Here is a 21,721-nt window from a genome sequence, read left to right as displayed (position 1 = left end):
ACTCAATAAAGGTTTATGAAATAAATGAACTTGTCATGTATCATGCTCAAGCCTCGGGTGACAATTATTTCAATAGTTAACAGGGGACCTCCCTGGTGGCACAGTGGTTAAGACCCTGCACTCCCAATGCAGGGGGCCCAGGTTCGATCCCTGGTCAGGGAACTAGATCCCACATGCATGCTGCAACCAAGAGTTCCCATGCCACAACTAAGGAGTCCACATGCCACAACTGAGGAGCCCGCCTGCTGCAACTAAGACCTGGGGCAACCAAATAAATAAATAAATATTTTTTAAAAAATAGTTAACAGATGGAAAGGAGAACTTTTTTTTTTTAATATAAGTTTATTTATTTTTGGCTGCATTGGGTCTTCGTTGCTGTGTGCAGGCTTTCTCTAGTTGCAGAGAGCGGGGGCTACTCTTCATTGTGGCATGTGGGCTTCTCATTGTGGCGGCTTCTCTTGTTGCGGAGCACGGGCTCTAGGTGAGTGGGCTTCAGTAGTTGTGGCTCGCGGGCTCTAGAGCACAACAGGCTCAGTAGTTGTGACACACCGGCTTAGCTGATCTACAGCATGTGGGATCTTCCCGGACCAGGGCTCAAACCCGTGTCCCCTGCATTGGCAGGCGGATTCTTAACCACTGTGCCACCAGGGATGTCCAAGGAGAACTTCTTGATGATGAGAGTGACTACATATTTTAAAGCTGGAAGGGTGCTCAGAAGTTTTGATGTAATCTTTCCTTTATATACATATATATTTTGTGGAACGAACGTACGTATTTCCTTTCCTAAGTATTTTCAAGGACGAAATACAGTCTTTTTTTTTCTAATATTTAGAAGAGATGTAGGGTAGCCCATCTGGGAAGCAGAATGCTAAATGAGATCGCTTTTTTTTTTTTTTTTTTCCCAAAATGCTACAGTGTGGGCATCCTTGGTGGCGCAGTGGTTGAGAGTCCGCCTGCCGATGCAGGGGACACGGGTTTGTGCCCCGGTCCGGGAGGATCCCACGTGCCGCAGTGCGGCTGGGCCCGTGAGCCATGGCCACTGAGCCTGCGCGTCCGGAGCCTGTGCTTCGCAGCGGGAGAGGCCGCAGCAGTGAGAGGCCCACGTACCACACACACACAAAAAAAAGCTACAGTGTAACCACACCACATGTAAGGTGTGGGGTGTGGGGTATGGTGATGGTGGTGGTGTGGTGTGTGTGTGCTTATTGTGGCAGTTGCATATTTAACTAGATTATGAACCTTTCTTGCTTTCCTCTAACAATGATGGAGTTTAGTTAGCTAACAATGATGGAGTTAAGTTCTTTATCTGAAATGTGTCCTAGTAAATATATGTAATAAGACCTACTTTGAAAAAGCAGCAGAGGATGTTCCTGGCTACTTAACTTTGCAGCACTGCCTTCCAGCTGTCCTTTGGGAAATAGCTGTTTATCATTTTTTGTCGTTGGTGGTGGTATGTATACCTTTTTACCATGCTTCTTTGAATTCTTCTAACAGCACACTTGGGAAACTTTGATTATGTCTCAAATACAAACAGCATGAAGCCTGAACTTCTGGTTCAAGTGTTCTAACCTGGCACCAAGGTCAGAACACAAATTGACTGATGGGTCCCAGACCAGTTTAGATTCATGGTAGCAACACAGGTACTATTTGTTGAACTAACTGGCCAATGTTCTGAGCAGAGGTGGGCACCAGAGACCAGTGAGAAACAGACCATCTTAGCAAGAGAAAATGCTGAAAAGTTCTTTTATCACTGCTGTGACTGGAGATAGCACCAGTGAAAATTTAAAGACCTAGAGCATGTAAGATTAGGTTACCAATCACAGATCAAAGGAGTGTAGAACAGAGGCAAGGAATGACCTGCCTTCTAAGTACCTGAACTTATGAAACTTCCTGGACATAATCTCATAGTAGAACCTTAATTCTGGTCTCTATTACAATCTATCCTCAGGAATAACACATGTACAGGGTTATTCACTACAGTACTGTCAGTAAAGGCAAAAGTTTAGAAACAACTTAAGTGATCACCTTGGGGACCTGGTTAACCAAATTATGGAATACCCATACAATGGAATACAATAAAATAATTTTTTAAAAATTGAGAGTACTCTTTATGAATGGAATTAGAATGATTTCAAATACGAAAACAAGATGTGGGGGCTTCCCTGGTGGCGCAGTGGTTGAGAGTCCGCCTGCTGAGGCAGGGGACACGGGTTCGTGCCCGGGTCCGGGAGGATCCCACATGCCGCAGGGCGGCTGGGCCCGTGAGCCATGGCCGCTGAGCCTGCGCGTCCGGAGCCTGTGCTCCGCGACGGGAGAGGCCACAGCAGTGAGAGGCCCGCGTACCGCAAAAAAAAAAAAAAAAAAAAAAAAAAAACCAAGATGTGGGATAATAGAGTATGCTATCACGGGGAAAAAAAGGCAAAACAAGAATACATGCATACAATTATATTTTCTTGTATACATATGAAATATCTCTGGAAGGGTACATAATAAACTGAATCATTGGCTTCTTCTAGAAAAGGACACTGGATAATGGGGGACAAGGTTTGGGAGAGACTTCTCACTGTATATCCTCTTGAATTTTGAACCAGACAAACAACTCCTAGTCAAAATAAATAAAATTAATATTTTAAAGTAAAATAAAATTACAGTAAATAAGATTTTTAAAGTTAATTAACCCTCTTGGCGGGGAGGGGCAGTACAGGAGTTGGGGAGTGGGAGGTACAAACTATTGGGTGTAAGACAGGCTACAAGGAAGTATTATACAATATGGGGAACACAGCCAACATTTTGTAACAAATGTAAACGGAGTGTGATCTTTAAAAATTGTATAAAAAATTAAAATAAAAACGTTAAGTAAGCCCTTCTTAATCTATGACACCTCATTCTTGCACCATTTCCATAAGCTTGAAAGTTTTTCAAAATGAGAAGATCAAGTAAAAACAAACAAACAAACGAAAAAGAATATGTTCTGCTCTGGGGTAATACGTTGGGTGCCTCCAGCTAGAGGCTGTCAAGGAAGGGGAAGTGCCAAAGATAATCTGCTTGCTTCAGAAATATACTTATATTGGCCGGAGAGCTGAGGGCTGAGTGGAAACCCTTTCTTTGCTGCCATCATGAAATGGGTTTCCAACACTGGCAATGCAGTTTCTGATTGTGCCATCAGAATCAGGCACAACCTTCTTTAACTGAAAATGGCCAACTCCCCCTTGGGTTAGTTCAGTACAGGGGGGAAAAGAAAATGTAACAGTGAACCCCTTCTCTCCATGCTTTGGCAACAGAGCAGATAAAATGCCAAACATGTAGTAAAGGATTTAAACGAAGTCACGGCTCCGGTTTTGGAAAAATTCTCCTGGCCGGCCTCTGGGAAGACAGGCAGCCCCTTGGAGACTCATAGCAAACAAGGTATTTCCTCTGTGTGGGCTTAGCAAGAGTAAACGTGCAATGAGGTAGTTTATTATGGAGGGATGCTTGAATGAAAAGGAAGGAGAGTCAACAAATCGTGTTTCAATCCTGACTCTACCTCAGCACTTATCATAGGATCTTAATTTTTACAGCCTGAGTAGCCTCCTCTATAAAATGGAATCATAATCACTGCCTCCTCACCCACCTTCCTGGACCAAAAAACATAAAACGTTACAAAGCATTTTTAAAACTCCGTGGCACTAGAGGTGAACGTTAGGGAAATAAACATAAAACAAAATACCTTTTGGTGATAATTATGAAGTTTTCAGAGAGGCAAACATATCTTTAGGATCCGATACATCATAACTTTCTAGTCTTAAACCTCCATCTGCTGCATTATCTGGGACAAGTCCCCTAGCCTCTCTGAGCCTTAGTTTCCTCACTGAAAAATGCTGTTAATGCTACCTACTTAACAAAGCAGTCAGCTATGAGAATTAGGTGGAGTAACCTATACAAAATGGAGAGCTCACCAGTTCCTTTCCCATGTACCTTGGGTAATGAATCATGGTCTCAATCAAAGGATACTTCATTTGCTGATTTGCTTCATTCCTCAGACTCTCTGTACTGTCTCTCAATTTTTCTGTAAATCTATAAGTGTTCTAAAAAATAAAATCTATTAGTTAAAAAAAATATTTATTTAAAATGTAAAGTGATTGAAAAGGGGGACTCTGGAACCAGACTGCTTGAGTTTGAATCACAGCTTTGCCGTGTACTAGATGGATGACCTGGGGAAATTTAGTAACAGCTTTGTACTTCAGTTTCCACATCTATGAGCACTATGTAAATTTTTGCTATTAATATAAAATAATACTAATTATTACTTTTATTATTATTACATTGCACTCAACAATGGGAACACAGTGATCAGCAAGGCAATTTAAGCAAAGCACTCCGAAAGCACCCACCGTTATCTTAAATGTAGACCCAAAGAGGTTAAGTTACTCCACCAGGGCCACATAGCTAGTTAATGAGAGAGGACTAGAGAAGACCAGCCAGGACTAGTTAGAGACTTCCAGATTGCAAGCCACTGTCTTTCCACTGCCCCATGCTGTGCAACCAGATTCAAGCCTGGACACTGCAGAGCCCTGGAACTACCACAGTGGATTCGGGAAGTCAGTTGGAATTGGTCCAATAATTCTGTGCATTCCTGACCTCCACCCTCTTTCTCCATCCCATTCCTTAGGGTGTTGTCCTTGCCTGGCTTACATGTGGATCTTCCTGCATATTTCAGATTTTGAGTTCACGGTGGAGACAATGTGGAAACGCCACATCCCCCATACTGCTTGCATTTCTTTTGTGCTTGTGAATCTTATACAAGAACAAAGGTTGAGTCTCTCAGAGACCTTCTGGAAAGGGGCAGATCCAGGTGTGGTGGGGCCTGAAGTGTATACAATACTGCGGGCTCGCTTTTAGGAAAGGAATATGTAATTACAAATGAAAAATTAGGTACCAGACCTTGGAATGCATGCAAATGAAGGGCCCTGAAATGTAAGCATTATTAGCTTCCTGGTAAATCCAGCTCTGCTCCTACACTTACTGATTCCCTTCTTTCCCTCTTCCCTTTGTCTTTGCTTCCAACCGTGTCACTTGCACCTGCCCTGCCATCTAGCACCCACTGTGCCCCAGGCAGTAACTTCTTAAGTTTACATTCTGATTTAAAAATGGACTTTGCTCCAGTCTGCAGATTATTATCCAAATTATGATACAGGCACAGCTTTTCTTGATATGAAAGAATAAAATGATGTACAGTTAACCTGTGGGTGGTGTGTAATCATGCTACGTGGGGCTGTGCATGAGACTTGATAGACCATAATGTAGACAGAAGCTACCGTTTTGTTTGCATTCGTGAACACACCCAGGGCCAGGCTCTTCTATGTCTGGGACATTCAGCAAATAAAATGATCCTCTCAGAAGGGGCTGGGGCTGGGGTTGGGGGATCCCTGGCAGTCCAGTGGTTAAGGCTCTGCCCTTTCACTACAGGGGGTGCGGGTTCGATCCCTGCTGGGGGGAGATCTTGTGTGCGGCAGGGCACAGCCAAAAAATTTAAAAAGAAAAAAAAAAAGGAGGGAATGATATAACAATCTAGAGAAGAGAACATCATATAGTTATGCAAAATTATGCATGATTAATAGAATATTTTTACACATGCCATCTGACCTAACCTCACACCATTTGATGTACGTAGTGTGGTTTTATTACACCCCTGCCCCCAGTTACAGATTGGAGACTGAGGTCTACAGTGACTGAAGTTTGATTCTGAACCCTTCCCTGCTAATTTCCTTTCCCACAGCACCGCCCCCATTATCCTCACATCCAGGGGACACAAAGAGTGCACAGGCCGCAACTGCACAAAGAACCCATAGACAAAGTAAGTCGAAGCTGTTTTTTTGGGTGATTTGGGGACGGGAACTTGTTCCTTGTGGGTAGGGGTGGGGTGGAGCTATTTTCTCCACTGGGATTATCCCGATGAGTCATCTAGGTTGATCCCATGATTTGCACAGTTCCTCACCTTTCCCCTCCCCTGGACAGCAGTATCACCCAACCCTGGAGCTGGGATCGCATGTGCCCTTCGCTGCCCTGCTTGTCCCCGGCAGCCTGCTCAGTAGGGGCCTGGCAGGGAGCCACCAGCCCAAAATGGGAGGGGAGGAAGCGTGTGTCCCCCAGTGGCTGTCAGCTTTCCCAGATGACTCAACTCGACACCTCCCTTCCCCCGCTGGGCACACAGCCTCCTAACTCGCCAGTTTTCAGGCTTGTCTCGTGGTTCTCAGGGGGGAGCACCCCCCTCCTACAGTCCGGGGCGCCTGGTCTGCAGCCTGGGGCTGCCAGCAGCGGCACCTGGGCCCCCTGCCCGCTGGCCTGGCGGGCCCTCTCTCAGGACGATTCGAACCTGCTGCAATGGAGAGTTCGGAATATGGGTCAAGGTGCTCTTGGAAGGGCCCAGGGGAGGATCACCTGACCGGGAGGTGGATGACTCAGCGGGAAGGGAAGGGGTATGGGCTGGAATCTCCTGGCCCACAGGGCCTGGAGGAGGAGGGCAAGTTGTCTCCATCTGGCTGCCTGCCAGGGGAGGAGGAAGGAGACAGAAGGAAGGATAAAATGACCGCCGGTGACCCGACTAGGGTGGAGTCCAAATCCTCCCCAGAGCAGGCTGTCGCCCTCATGCCCTCACAGAGCTGAAGCCACTCCCAGGTCAAACTGCCACTGTGGCTGTAAAGACCTAATTACCTGCCTCCCCTGCCCAAGTGGGAAATCAAAAGGACAGAGCGCTCATCTCTCCAGACTCCATTCACCCAAGGCCCCTACAAGAAACCCAAGCCACCGGCCTAGCATGCAAAGGCAGCCGTCCCTCATAGAGGCGATCTGGTTTCTCCCCCAGTTAATCCCGAATGTGAAAATTACTAACCCATTTTATTTTACATCTCCACGCGGCGGGGGCCTCCTTTCAAGGGTGTGGCAGGGGCTGCAGTTGCTGGAACAGCAGCTGCGCTGTCTGAGCCTCACTTCCTCTGGCTCCAGCTGCAGGTTCGTCAGGGCCAAGCAGGGAGTTTCCTCATTCTCTGGGCTTTCGGCTTTGCTAGGCGGCCACCCGCACCTACCACCCCCCGCAGCTGCTCGCCGCCCTCTGTGGGTAGCGAGTTTGGGACTCCCTGGTCTCATGAGTCAGAGCCAGGCTGGAGACAGACAGCAGGCTTCCTTTATTAAATCAGCCTCCTGCCCTGTACACCACAGAGGGAAGCTATAATTACTCGTTTGGCCTGGCTCTGAGAACTGAGCCACAAATGCTTGACTAGGAGGGATGGTTCCTGATTCCTGAATTTATCTGGTGCACCCCAGTTTGGAAATACAAACAACAGCCAGGGGTTCAAGCCTGTTAAGCATATGTCAGATGTTTTGCACATATAACAGCGTGCATTGGACCTGATGGAGATTGCTAGAAAAATTGCTATATTAATGCTGCCAGGAGTTTTTTGTTTTGTTTTGTTTTTTAAATGCGTCCTGCCTTGTTGCCAGTCTCATTTGAGGCAGGCTGCTCACTGCTGATGTTGGTTTTTAAGAGATAAAGGAAGAGGCAGCAAAACATTGTTTTGGATCCTCAGGACTGTTTTAGCCATCTGGCATAGAGACACAAAATCTCTGGCCTCCCAGGGCCTACAGAAGTGTTTGAAACCTGAACCCTGATAAAAGGAGTTGGCTCTGAAAGAAAAAATAAAACCACCAAATCAAAATAATATAGCCAATCTTCATTAACTGTTCAATTTACTATTCGTTGGCTTATTCACTCATTCACTCATCCCTGGAAGCATACACTTCTGCCATTCATTCACCAAAGATCTGCTGAGCTGTTTCTCTGGCCAGGTATAGTTCCAGGCACTATAGTTTCAGGTCTACATAAGTGCTAAACCAATTAAAGATATAGACAGAACTAAGCAGACAAATATTCCTACCCTTGTGCGTGAATAACGGACACAAAAATAAGCAAATTATATGGTATGTTAGAGATAATAAGTGTGATTGATAAGAGGAAAACATAGAGCAGGGTTAGAGGAATTATTGGTAAAGGAGAAATTCATAAACATCTCATGACATTTAAGAACAATCTGCAGGTTAGAGTTCACTCACAGTGAGAGTTCTCAAGTCTGCATAATAATTGCTGAGAAATTATAACCAATCATAAATTAAGTGAGTTACATTTGACTACAGTAAAATTATAAAAATCTTCTAAGCTTTGTTTATAACCAAAATTTGGATGCATGTTAAATATATCTGATAGGAGATAAAAAGTTAAAGCGCCAAGGCATCTGACCCTGCCTCTGGTTACCGGTAAGTAAAGGCACTACATTCAAGTATTATTGGATACCTATAATATAGTGGTTAAGGGCTTGGGTGTCAGATGCCAGGGTTCAGGTATGGTAAATGGCTCCATCATTTACTTATTTGTATGATTCTGGAAAAGATATTTAATTTCAGTTCCCCCTCTTTTATAAGAGGGTAATATAGAACCTACCTTATAGGGTTTCTGAAATGATGAAACAAGATAATAAAAGTAAAGGCATTAGTTAGGATAGCACCTGGCACTTAGTAAGTGCTCAATACCCGTTAATCTATTATTATCGTTGTTGTTAGGATGATGACAGTGATGATAACAGTGAGTTGCCAGGCACCGTGCTGGTTATTGGGGACCCACAGCTGAACAAGACAATGACATGGTCCCAACTTGGAGAGGCTTTGGCTGGCCCTCAAGTCAGGGCCAGGCCGGGCAGAGAGAGAACAACACACACAGGAACTAGAAGTCTATCCAGGGCAGGCCTGGCAAAGACCCCAGGGAGAGGGCACTGAGGGCCAGCCACCACGTGGATAGACCCATGGCCCCCGGGCAGGGTGAGCCCCACTGCACCACTAACCATTGTTAACCATACTCGGATGGCCAATAAAAATGAACAGACCGCAGGGAGACACCACAGTGAGATAACCTTTCAGTTGGAAAAAATTAAGAAGCCTGATAATGCCAAGTACTGGAGAGGATGTGTATCAATAGGACCCTTACACGTTCATTGTTGGTGAGTTGGTAAATGGGTACATTCACATTGTTTTTCAGGAGATGTGCGCAAAATGTTCAGCTCAGCACGTTCAAAGTAGTGGAAAGCTGGTAACGACTCAACTGTCCATTGACAGGAGAATAAATTAATACTTGTGGGGCCTCTCACCTTCTGCGATGGCCCACCCTCTGTCTGTGGAGTGTGTTTCTCCCAAGGCAGTTTTCGCCTTTTGAGATGGACCACATTCTTTCTATGGAATGTGTATCTCTCTAAATAAATCCACTTCTTACCTATCAAAAAAAAAAACAAAGGGCTTCCCTGGTGGCGCAGTGGTTGAGAGTCCGCCTGCCGATGCAGGGGACGCGGGTTTGTGCCCCGGTCCGTGAAGATCCCACATGCCGCGGGGCGGCTGGGCCCCTGAGCCTGCGCGTCCGGAGCCTGTGCTCCGCAACGGGAGAGGCCACAGCAATGAAAGGCCCGCGTACCGGAAAAAAAAAAAAAAAAAAAGTACTCGTGGGATGTGATAGAGAGGACAAAGGGACCATACATAGCTCTATGCTACAATATGGATGAATTTTAGCAATATAATGTTTTGAGGAAAAAGTACATTCCAGAAGACTGCATATAACAATATTCTCTTAAGCAAGGTAAAAACAAGATCTAAGCAATGCAACTTTTAGAAGAATATATTAAAACTGATTTTTAGAAAAGCAATGAATGGTAAAGTCAAGATTCAGGATGGGTGAGGGAGGCGAAGTGATGGGAAGGGCTGAAACACATAGGAAGAAGTGGGTGGTGGGTTCACAGGTGTTTACTGTATTATAATAAATAAGTAAACATAAATAAATAATAAATAACCAGATGCATGCTGTGCAAGGTCCAAATGAAGACGAAAGAATGTCATGAATCAGATTATGAATGATCCTGTGTACTTGGATTCAATGAAAGAGAAAATGAAACTCTACTCTTGGGGTGGGTGTGAAGCACACCTCGAAGGGTGTGGGCTTGTCAAGACAGAGTGGATAAAGGACCCTGAAGAAGGGCAGGGGTGTGTGAGTTTCCATGAGGATTAGGCAGCATTGACCTTGGAGGTGGGGGACCCTTCACCAGTCACGTACTGCTGTGCCAGTTCAGAATTGCCACCTGCAGTCAGAGGGTAGGAGCAAGTGGTCACTGTGATGGGGGCAGCGAAATGTACCCAGCAGAGCCCTGTTCAGGTCCTGGGTCTATCCACGTGGTGGCTGGCCCTCAGTGCCCTCTCCCTGGGGTCTTTGCCAGGCCTGCCCTGGATAGACTTCTAGTTCCTGTGTGTGTTGTTCTCTGCCCAGCCTGGCCCTGACTTGAGGGATGCTGGCTGTGTGCAGAGAACCCGGTTCCAGCTGGGAGTCCTGGCACCTCCCTCCCCAAGGAGATGCAGTTTGGTCACTGAACCCACAGTCCTAGCCCTTCTCTCTCTTGCTCTGGGGGGAGCCCAGGAGGAAGTGCACTCAGACAGCTAAGATGCCTGCAGTCATGGCCAGGCCCATGGGTCACAGGCTGGATGGAGCAAGCACTTTTTCATTGATAAAATGGCCCCGGAAGCTGGCACCAAGCAGAGAAAGCTTGTTAGGCCCAGGTGATTGACTTCACCGACAGAACTAACTGGGGATCTCAGAGGCACACGGAGGGCGGTCCTGTCTCTCTTTTGTGCTACTGCTGGTGGGGTCAGGGTTTTCAAGTTCTGGGAGCTGCTCCAAAGCCCCTCACCCAGCCCCAGGCCCCAGAACAATCATTGATACCTCAAGAGACTGGAATCAGAAAGACCCCAGATCAGGTTGTAGGTGGGCAGTTTCTAACTGTCTCAGTTTAATTCTCTAAACCTAAACGGGGACAATCGTATGGCCATTGCCTGACTGAAAGGCATCAGTGAGGACCACATGACATAACTGAGAACAAAGTGCTTATCAAACAGAAAGGTCCAATACATTTGTGTCAGAACACACGCCCGTCGAGGGTGGGAACTGTGTCTGACTCCTTCTCTGCTGGACTCCCAGGATCAAGGATAGTGCCCGGCACGAAGTAAGTGCTCAATAAAAATACTTCTGGAATGAATGAATTGGAGTATTATGGATTAGAGTAAAACTAATGATGATGAGGATAATTCCTGACCATGATATGATAATTAATTTCATCTTGACTACATACCAGGCAAAATGCTAAAAGCTTTTCATTGATAGTTCCATTTAAGCTTCACAACAACCCAGTGAAGGAGGTGCTAGTATTATTCCCATCCTGCAGGTCAGTTAATGTGATCCAGGGAAGTTAGTGATTTTCCCAAGGCCACACCCTGGCGGAACAGGTTATTACCCAAGTGACATATTTAGTGGGTTCGGAGAGGCTCGTTCCCCGGAAGTGGAACACAGGCAGCCTTGGTGCCTGAGAGGCCACCATGATGATCAGCGGATTCTGACACCTTGAATGCCGCAAGATTCCAAATGAAAGTGCAGACACCTCTGGAAAACAGTTAAACCTAAATGTCTAATCAGGGAATAATCTGGCTTATCTGTTTTCTTCCTAAGTGTAGATGGTAGGGTTCTCTTGCAGGGATGGGATTCAGGGGAGTTTCCCCGAGTGAGTGGGGATTACACATGGTGGACTGGAGGGCTGCTAGGAAGGGGGCTGAGAAAGGGTCCAAGATACATGTTGGCTGTTCTGTTGAGAACTGGCCTAGGACTTCAGGAGGGCAAAAGGGTGCTTGGGTCCTCAAATTGCCTTTATGGGGTGTTTTTACAGAGCAGCTGGAGGACACTGGAAGAAGGCTATCTCAGAGAGGGGTAGCAGTATTGGGGAATTATCATAGGAGCCTTGCTTTTATGTTTGAATTTTTTATAATAAGAATATATTCACTTACTACTTGTGTGGTTAAAAATATATTGAAATAAATGAAAAACTAAGTGAGGCGGGGGTGGAGGAAGGTTGAGAAAAGGTCATGGGTTGGATCCTCCAAAGGAACGCAGTTTCCAAGACTGCAGAGCCCGCGCCAGGCTGCAGCTCTCCAGGGCTTGGCTGATTTACTGGAGATGAACGGCAGCCCCCAGCATTCCCAGGGCATGGCGGCCAATGAACCTGATCCACAGCTGGGGGGGAAGTATTTGCCTTTGAGGTTGGCAGCATGTCTGTGCCTCTGAGCCTTCCTCATGAGAGACTCATTATGCAGTTTGGTCACATGCCCTATGCATTTTAATGAATGAGTCAGGGGACAGACTCAATTTGAAAGAGGAATCGAAGCTCTCTAGGCTGGGTGAAGGGCTCTCAAGGGATGCTCTCACAGTTTGGATTACAAGAAAAGGAAAGAAGGAAGCTATTTCCATTTAGAAAAAGGAAAGGAAGGTCAGGAGGAAGGAAGGAAAGAAGGAAGGAGAGAGGAAGCAAGGAAGGAGGGGAGGAAGGAGGGAGGGAAGGAAGAAGAGAAAGACGCAGAAAGAACGGTGTAGAGTTCAGAAAACAGTCCTGGAACAGATGCTGCTCACCAGCCACTCCCTTGCTCTTTACCCTCCACTTATTTACTCAAAGCATTTAGTGCTTTTTAAGTGTCAGCTACCTTGTTAGGCAGGGGAGTTACAAGACAAATGAGAGAGAGTCCTTGCCCCAAAGGTCTCTGCAAAAAACCAAATGGGTTTGGTCAAGCCAGAGCAACTACACAGGGGTCTAATTTGGGAGGTGGGGTGGGCAAAAGAAGGTCATGTTCACTCCCTTCCTGGGAAGGGAGGTCCCTTACTGATGGTCAAGGGCTATCATCTCTCCAGCGCTTCCCGCTTGCCAGACATGGGGTGAGCAGCCCATGGTGAGCATCTCACTGAATCCTGGCAATAATCCCACGAGGCAGATCCTGTTACTGTCACATTTTTTACAGAATAGGAAACCGAAGCAGAGTGAGCCGCCTGCCCAAGGTCACCCAGGGATTTGAACTCAGGTCTGTCTGACTCCAGAGCTCTTGGCAGTTCAGGTCTCCGCTGTCAGCCAACCACTGGATGGGGAATGCTGGGGAAGGCCTTTCCCTTCCCAGGCTTCCTTCCAAGAACACTCTGAACCCCCAGGAGGAAGAGGTTGGTGCGAATCCAGATGCAGTCAGCGCCAGGCAGCCTGGGAGTGGATCTGAAACCTCACTGAGCGAGCCTGTGTGTGAGACTCAGAGCCCAAGGGCAGCGGGGAAAGGAAGGAAAAGCAGCCTCACGGCGGTCAGTTGGGGCGACGGGCCCGTTCCCAGCCTCCACACCACAAAACACGGGGCAGCAGATGCTCGGCAAACGGGTGTGTGGGAGTGAGCTGTACCCTTAGATGGCGGTCGAGCAGGCAGTCACTGAATTACTCCACAAAGCCACCTCGGCTTTGAACTCTGAGCCAGGCTCTGCTGGAACAGGGCCTGGGGGGAGAGGGGGGCTCTCACCACTGTGAAGAGGAGGTCTGCCATCCCCCCACCACCCCCAAGTGGGAGAACACAGCCTGGGAAGAAGGCAAGAACTGAAAAGCCACGGCACACCCACATTCTCATGAATTTTTACAGCTGGAGAGAGAGAGCGATACACAAACACAGCAGGACACAGGGGCCCTGGGCTTCGTGCTGGAGAGAAAAGCAAGGCCACCTGCCATGAACCTGGCCTGTACACAGAGACAGGCAGCTTTTACTGAGTGATTACTACATGCCAGGGCTGTCATACACATTATCCCCCTGGACCCTACTGCTTCCCCGTGAGGGAGGTACTGTCATCATCCATTGTACCCAGGAGAGACTGATGCCCAGAGAGATGAATAACTTGCCGCTGTCTGTTTTTCCCCACTTCTGGTTTCCATGAGAAGGGATTTCCCTGAACACGCTTTTGGTCTTGACCCTCACCGCCCATGCCCATGGAATGGTGTCTGACGGGAAAGCTTGGGAAGGCTATCCACAACGTTCTGCTCTGTTCCCTCCTCCTTCCAGGCTGCTAGGAAGCCAATTTGTTCTCACACCAAGCTACATCCCCCATGCTAACTTTTGTGATAATTAAGGTGGTACCTTGGCTCTCTGCCATTCCTTTGTCTTTTTTATTCAGTGGGTTCAGAGCCTGGATGCAGAAGAGGGGTGCTGTTTTTTTGAAGGCTATGTGGAGAGCCCAACAGCACTTAGGAGGATCCCAAGAGCTCTGGTCAAACCACCCCCATTTAACTGGGGATTCTGCTCTCTCTCTCCACATCTTGGCAAAGGACACTCTTGGCTCTGGGACCAATTTCCCTTGGGAGAAGTCAGCCTGGCAACAAACGTGGCCTTAGCCCTCCCCCCAACGTTTTTTGGACTGGCATCTTTTTACTAAGTCCTGTACCCAGTCTCTTGCTGTACAGGGAGTTGGTCATGAGAGGGTATCCCTGGGGTGGCAGGGTCTTGGCCTGTGTGCCAGCTCTCTCCCTTGCCACCTGCCAGGGCATCAGTGATGGGTACTTGACCCACCCAGACTGCTGCCAGTCTAGACTGCTTACTCTGCAACAAACGTGGGCAGCTGATCCAAACCCCCTGTCAGGCCGTGATTAACCCATACACTGTATATCCCAGTTTCCAGTTCCAGTGGATCTGCCAGGGGATTCAGAGCCAGTTATGTTATGTGGCAGTATCTGCCAAGCCCATATTACCTTGCTGTGTGACTGGGGGCAAAGTCTTGACCTGCTTTGTGCTCTGATTTCCTCATCTGTAAAAGGGGATACTACCTGTCCTCCTGTCTGTCCCCCAGGACTGTTATGAGATCAAATATGTAGAACATATTTGAAAAAGAATAAAAATACTCCATGAGATAGAAGGGAACTTTTAAAAATCATTTTTATCAGCTTTGATAATGTGCTCAAAGACTTATGCAGCATCTATAACGCACATATTCAGCTTTGTCACCAGGGCTGGGACACTTTCGTTTTGGTAACCCTGCCCAACTCCCTCTGCAATTTCCCTCTAAGAATCACCCCTCCGCTTCCCCTCAGACATACATATCCAGGGACTCCGCCTACGAAAATGAGTGCTTCTCATTTCTTGGGACCACAGTGATTGCTTCACAGATGGTCATGTGACCCCATGAGGATCAGTGAGACTTTTCCTAGGACTTTTGGAAAAGAGATTCTCTCTGGAGATCCTGAGAGGATACAGGGGCTAAAGCGGATGCTGTCATCTTGTTTACCACTTTAACCCTAAACTCAAATTGAAACATAAAATATGGACCAAGAAGTAGAGAGAAACCAAGTCCTGATTGTGACATTAGAACCCCAAACCCAGCCAGGACCACCAGTGATAACGTGATTTATAATAAGCAATAGAAATATTTGGTCTTCCTCCATAGTTCTTGGCACGGAGGTCCTAAAACTCTTGGAATTTCTTTAATGAACAGAGCAGTAAAGATGTCCTTTGTTATGTTCATAATGTGGCTTTTGGAAAGCACCTGAGGATGAGGGCTGGTTACCAGGAGAACTAAACAAGTGATCAGAAGGTTGGAACTTTCAGTCGCACCCTTGCTGACCTCCCGGGAGGGGTGAGGGCTAGAGATAGAGTTCAATCCCCAATGGGCAATGATTTAATCCATCATGCCTATGTTATGAAGCCTCCAAAAACCCCAAAAGGACTATTTTCAGAGAGCTTCCGGGTTGGTAAACACGTGATCTGGGGAGAGTAGTGGGCTGGGAGAGGGCATGGAAGTTCCACCCCCTTTCCCCATACCTTGCCTCATGCATCTGTTCCATTTAGCTGTTCCTGAGTTATATCCTTTCATAATAAACTGGTAATCTAGTAAGTAAACTGTTTCTCTGAGTTCTGTGAGCCACTTTAGCAAATTAAAGGAACCCGAGGAAGATGTTGAGGGAATCTCGGATTTACAGCTGATCGGTCAGAAGCACAGGTGATGACCTGGACTTGTAAATGGTGCCTGAAGTGAGGTGGGCTTGGAGTGAAGGGCAGTTGCATAACCTGTGGGACCTGACAGGTATTTCCAGGTAGATGGGGTCAGGACTGAGTTGAACTGTAGGACACCCATCTGGCATCTCAGAGAATTCCTTGGTGTTGTGGGGACCACCCCCTCCAAACCACACACTGGAAAGTGGGTGCAGAACCCTCTCACCAGCCCTGGACTTCTCAGCTTAAGGTAAGGTGCCAAATTCCTTTTTTGTCCAAAGGCATCTTGGGTTGGATTTTCTGTCCCTGGTTACCAAGAGAATCCTAATGGACACTATTACCTCGTTTAATCTTTCCACCAACTGTGAGCTAAGTATTGGAACCCCTATCTCTACAGATGAGGAAGAGAAACAGGCACAGAGAAATGATGTGATGTAAATGGTGCAGGCAGGATTTGAACCTGGCCTCCTGGCCCCTGGAGCCTGCATTCTATCCACTCCGCAGGGGCTTGGGAATACAGCTGAGTCTCATAGTCACCTCCGTCACAGACTTTAGTCAGCAGTAGAGCATCTGCTGGCAGAGGAGAGCCCTGATTCTCTTGCAGCCAGTGGCTGAAGGAGGACCTAATTCACTGGTGTTCTCTGCTGCATGCGCCCTCTTCCTGGAAGAAAAACACCAATAGAGGAGGAGCTTAGTCAATTCCTGAAGGGTTTAAGCTCGATGTCAAGGGCCTGGAGAGCTTGGAATGGCCCAGTATCTTCTCCTTCCAAGGATTGATGTTCAGTGTCTACCTTTTAGAGTTTTGTTTTGTTTTGTTTTGTTTTAGGTACACGGGCCTCTCACTGTGGTGGCCTCTCCCGTTGCAGAGCACAGGCTCTGGACACGCAGGCTCAGCGGCCATGGCTCATGGGCCCAGCCGCTCCACGGCATGTGGGATCTTTCCGGACCGGGGCACGAACCCGTGTCCCCTGCATCGGCAGGTGGACTCTCAACCACTGCGCCACCAGGGAAGCCCTAGAGTTTTTTTTTTTTTTTTTTTTTTTGGCCACACTGCAGGATCTTAGTTTCCTGACCAGTGATCGAACCCATGCCCACTGCAGTGGACGCACGGACCCCTAACCACTGGGCCACCAGGGATTCCCTAGAGTTCCACTCTTTTCTCTGAAGATACCAGAGTCTAGTAAAATGCAAATACCTCTCAGGCTTCCAGGGCTTACAACCTGAGCTGCTATCAGTGGTGACAGTTTTGTAGGAATAATGGCTTTGAGAGAGGTTTAGGGTACCAGGTGCATGGCTGGGCTGGTAATGGTGGCACTCTGGAAGAGGAAAAGGGTGCAGAAAGGGACATCTGAGAATTGGATACATTTCAGTTGGTTAAGGGAGCAGGTCATGCATATAAGTGTGATAATGGGATCAAATAATACACTATCTGGGATTTGCTGCAAAATTAACAGGGGGATGGGGAAAGTAGATGGAAATATAGATGAAATAAGATATATACACTAATATGTATAAAATAGATAACTAATGAGAACCTGCTGTATAGCACAGGGAACTCTACTTCACTTTGCTGTACAGTAGAAACTAACACAACATTGTAAAACAACTAAACTCCCCCCAAAAAAAAGATTGGCCATTAGTTGATCATTGTTGAAGCGAGGTTACCAGTACATGAGGGTTTATTCTGTCTACATGAGCATACGTTTGAAATATTCCATAGTAATATTTTAATGTATAATGAATAATTTGAAAAACATGATTTTAAAAATGTGTTTTGTGCTTTTTTCTTTATATCTTGCATGTACCTCAAAAATGTTCTTTCCCCATTTTAAAGACAGTAAAACTGAGGCTCAGAGAGTCTAAGTCACTTATGCAAGGTGGAATTGAGAGCTAAACCCAGGCTTTCCAACTCCTGTATTCCAAGGATAGTCTGGGGCAGAGGGCAGTAGAGGCAAGTTGGCAGCCCCTGCTTGACGGGGGCTGACAGGCAAGGACGGGGACTAGGTGAGCCAGTCTTGTCCACATCCAAGTCTTGCCGAGAGGCAGCCCAGCCTGTGTGTAACTGGTGTGGCGAAGACGCCGGTAGGGCCTCACGGATTCATTGAGCGCACAGTGGAAAGCTCCTGGCCACTGATTTCACATGCTTCTCGGTAGTTAAGAAAACACCGAGTCCAGCACAGCAGGCTCTGGCTCTGGACCCTTTCATGGGCATCCTGAGGACTGCTGCCTGAACATCTGGGTCTGATAAAGCCCACGTGGGCTTCCCTGCCGCCTTTGCCATAGCTATTTCCGCACGTACCCTTGAAGCTCTGTGCGTGTGGCGGGTCTTTTCTTTTCTTTCCTCCCAAACATATGGATTCCCAGCTCCTATTTCAAACTCAAATACTCCTCTGCTATAAACTCCCCAAAGCTCTCAATTTCCTTTTTCCATTGCTCATTCTTTCCTGAAGTGCATGAAAAAGCCTCTCTTAGCTCTGTTCCAATTTCCTTGTTTATGAAAGAAGGGCAAGGAGAACAGTGATTTCAATGATCAAAGTTAAGCAAGCCCTGATTCCTTCCTTAGGAGAACACACCTCAATGACCTGGGAGATCCCAACTTACCAGGTACGAAAACAAATCACAGGAAAGCCCTGACTCCCCCCAAAACACTCATCCTGCAGGAAGCCTGATACAGTGCCAGCTGCTTCCTTTATCTGGCTGAAACGTCCTCTTTGAAAACCACTAATGGAATAGAAAGAAGAAAAGAAACGGGCATGATTCCCAGAAGGTTACTGCTGGAGTGGGAGTGTGTTATCTGGGAAGGGAAGAACAGGTCCTTGCCTGCTCCTTAGCCTGTGGCCTTGTGTTTCTTCATGATGATGGCAACTTACAACTTAGAGGCAGAAAGAACCCAGTCCTCAGCACTGAAACACTGGACACATCAGCACCAACAAGGTGAGGGAGGAAAAGGGACTCAGTGCATCATGAAGCACCTGGGGGACAGAAGGTTCCCCACCCAGGGAGAGACCCTCAGGTGCCTTCAGGGGCCCAGCAGGTAACATAATGATAAAAGGCAGTGGACATTGGTTTCAGCCTGGAGGAGCCCTGGGTAGTAGCAGCGGGGCCTAGAGACAGCAAGTCCTCTCTGGAGGGGGCAGCAGCCATTCACCTCTAGCTGGTTATTCTTGTGGAAGAACGTGAGCCTGGTGTTGCCAGATCTTCCATTTTTCCAAAGACGTGGAGATCTGGATTTTACATGAAGTCTCCCAGTTTGGGAACTGATTTTGATGGAAAATATTGCCAAGGCTGACATTATGAGCTCAATAAGATCTGTCTTGCAGTGCGAGTTTCACCCAAGCACCCCTGGTGTGCAGCCCAGACCTAGTAACTGGTCCTCTACATCTGCAGTGCGGTCGGCAGCGCTGGGAGAAGTAGCCAGGAAGAGGTCAGAGGCAGCCACGGGGCAAAGGGTATCGCCTGGCACAGGAAGGAGGTAGCCCTGCCTGCTGTTCCCGGGCTCATAAAACACTTGCAGATTTCTGTCATGTTACCACGCTGGATCTGCTACCAGTTGGGTCCTTACTAACAACGCTCCCATCCCCTTTAGAAATTCTCCTCCTCCCCAAGGCAGTTCATGTGGCTAGCTCAGAACTCTTTCTTTGGGGGAGGCAAGTCGACACTTCAGCCTCTGAGCACGTTCAAGATAACCTTCAAGACAACTTAAGATCCACCTGCCCGTGGGAAGAAGCAAGTGACACCATCCTTTCTCTCAGGGTTGACAAAACCATGACCAGCAACTCTGCATCCTTAAGGAGCTCTTTCTTTCCCCCAAAAAAGTCACATTGTGCTTTGAGGACAACTTCTGTTCCTCATCTCTGCGAGAGAGAAAAGAGGCACAGAGTTGGGAGCTGTTTGCCCAAAGACAACATCTGGGAGGACTCTGCATAGCTGGCAGAAACATGCACTAAGCTATTTTTTTAAAAAGTTCAGGTGTCTTCCTGATTTGTACATAATAACGGTAAGTAGAATTTCCTCACGATGGGATGGTGCAGTAATCTAGAAGGCAGAGAGAGATGAGGAAAGCTTTTAGACATGGGAATTCCCTGGTGGTTAGGACTCCGTGCTTCCACTACAGCGGCCCAGGTTCAATCCCTGGTTGAGGAACCAAGATCCCACAAGCCTTGGGGTGTGGCCAAAAAAAGAAAAAAAAAAAAAGGTACGATCATGGAAATCTCTTTCTCTGGCATTACCTTTACTCTACCAGGTAGGTTCTTTTACTCTTGCAATTCCCTGTATACAGGGAATGAGAGAGATGCGTGGGAGGAGATGACAGAGTTTCAGAGCAAGGGAAAGTACACTGCACAAGCGACTGCCTACAGCAGGGTGTGCATGTGAATCTCTGGGTCTGGATTTGCATGCTTCGTCTGCATGCAAGCCATTTTGGTAGAAGGAGAAGTGTTGTTTCTATACTTCAGTAAATACAATACCCTCCTAAGAGAACCTTCATGACGCCTGTCTCTCTCTCTCTCATCTCACCAATACACTGTTGCTAGTCATCTAATCAATATATATTTATCGAGCACTTTCTCGGTATCTGGCACTGTGACATGCGCTGAGATTACACTGATGAACAAGAAAGACACAGTCCTTGTCCTCAGGGGACCCACAGTTTACGAGGGAATCAGACAAGTGAATGGGAAGATGCCATTCAGTGGGGTAAGCCCTCAGATGGGGGAAGTGGACGTGGAGAGGGCACGGAGGAGGAAGCGTGACCTGATAGGCTTGAGGGAGGAGTTGGGGAACGTATTCTGGGAGAAGTGAGGTCTGGGCTGAGATCTGAAGGATGAGTTGGAACGAGACAAGGAAAGGGAAGGGGAGCATTTCAGGCAGAGGAAACAGCATGGGCAGAGATCTGGAGGTCAGATTCTCCCTCGCACTGGATGAAAAGCTACTGTTTGCGCTAAGGCAAGTTCCATCCTGGGGAGGCTTTCAGGGGAGTTCTGGAGCCAAGTATGGGCCCAACGTGGCACTGGTCATAAGCCAACCTTAAAAATCATTGTTCTCTGATTTAAACTGCTCAGTTAAAAGCATTTAAAATGGTCTCCAGGGCTTCCCTGGTGGCGCAGTGGTTGAGAGTCTGCCTGCCGATGCAGGGGACGCGGGTTCGTGCCCCAGTCTGGGAAGATCCCACATGCCGCGGAGCGGCTGGGCCCGTGAGCCATGGCCGCTGAGCCTGTGCGTCCGGAGCCTGCGCTCCGCAATGGGAGAGGCCACAACAGTGAGAGGCCCACGTACCACAAAAAAAATAAATAAATAAAATGGTCTCCAGCCCTTAGGGTGCTCATAATATAGGATGGAGAACTAGGTGCTCAGGGGACACTGGAATATAGTCCCTCCTCCTAAGGACACAAATAGTAAGGGTAAAGCACAGAACCTGAGAAAAACTGACTTTTTAATTCTAGTTTACAACAGAGGACAGAGAAAATTCATACTTTTGTCCTCTCTCTCTCTCTCTCTCTCTCTTTCACACACACACACACACACGCACGCACTCTCCTGGTGAGCTAGGCTGGTTAGATTTTTTTATGTTATTTTTCACAGAGGAGGAAACTGAGGCTCAAGGAGGCAAAGCATCCAAGGTTATTGGCTCATTCATTCACTCACTGATTCAACAACCATTAGTGGAGCACATGCTGCCAGCAGGCTTGCACACAGCGGTGAATGACACACATACTCCCTACTCGTGGGAGCCAGGGTTCTAACCCATTTCTTCCGATTATCCACCGCGGCGCTCCATCCAATACACTGAACGGCAGGCAGTTGGCTATGTGTTCTCTGGTGCATCATGCCAGTGGACGGGTGT

At 47.4% G+C, this 21,721-nt stretch overlaps 1 protein-coding gene across 10 annotated transcripts in view; it reads right to left on the bottom strand.

Annotated features, from left to right (window-relative positions):
* The window catches only part of CHD9 (chromodomain helicase DNA binding protein 9), a 244,763-nt gene that overhangs the window by 208,920 nt on the left and 14,122 nt on the right, over positions 1–21,721 (bottom strand). The window contains exon 1 of one of the 10 annotated variants that reach the window (XM_059043686.2): positions 6,869–7,064. The exons of the other annotated variants lie outside the window; for them this stretch is intronic. The gene's annotated coding sequence lies outside the window, so the exon portion shown is untranslated. Of the gene's footprint in view, positions 1–6,868; positions 7,065–21,721 lie in introns of those variants that run through there. 10 annotated transcript variants of the gene reach the window in all.

The sequence above is a fragment of the Kogia breviceps genome, chromosome 18 (assembly GCF_026419965.1).
Source record: "Kogia breviceps isolate mKogBre1 chromosome 18, mKogBre1 haplotype 1, whole genome shotgun sequence".
Taxonomy (NCBI): Eukaryota; Metazoa; Chordata; class Mammalia; order Artiodactyla; family Physeteridae; genus Kogia; species Kogia breviceps.
The sequence above is the reverse complement of the archived record's forward strand: the minus strand, read 5'-3'. Positions and strand labels throughout refer to the sequence as shown.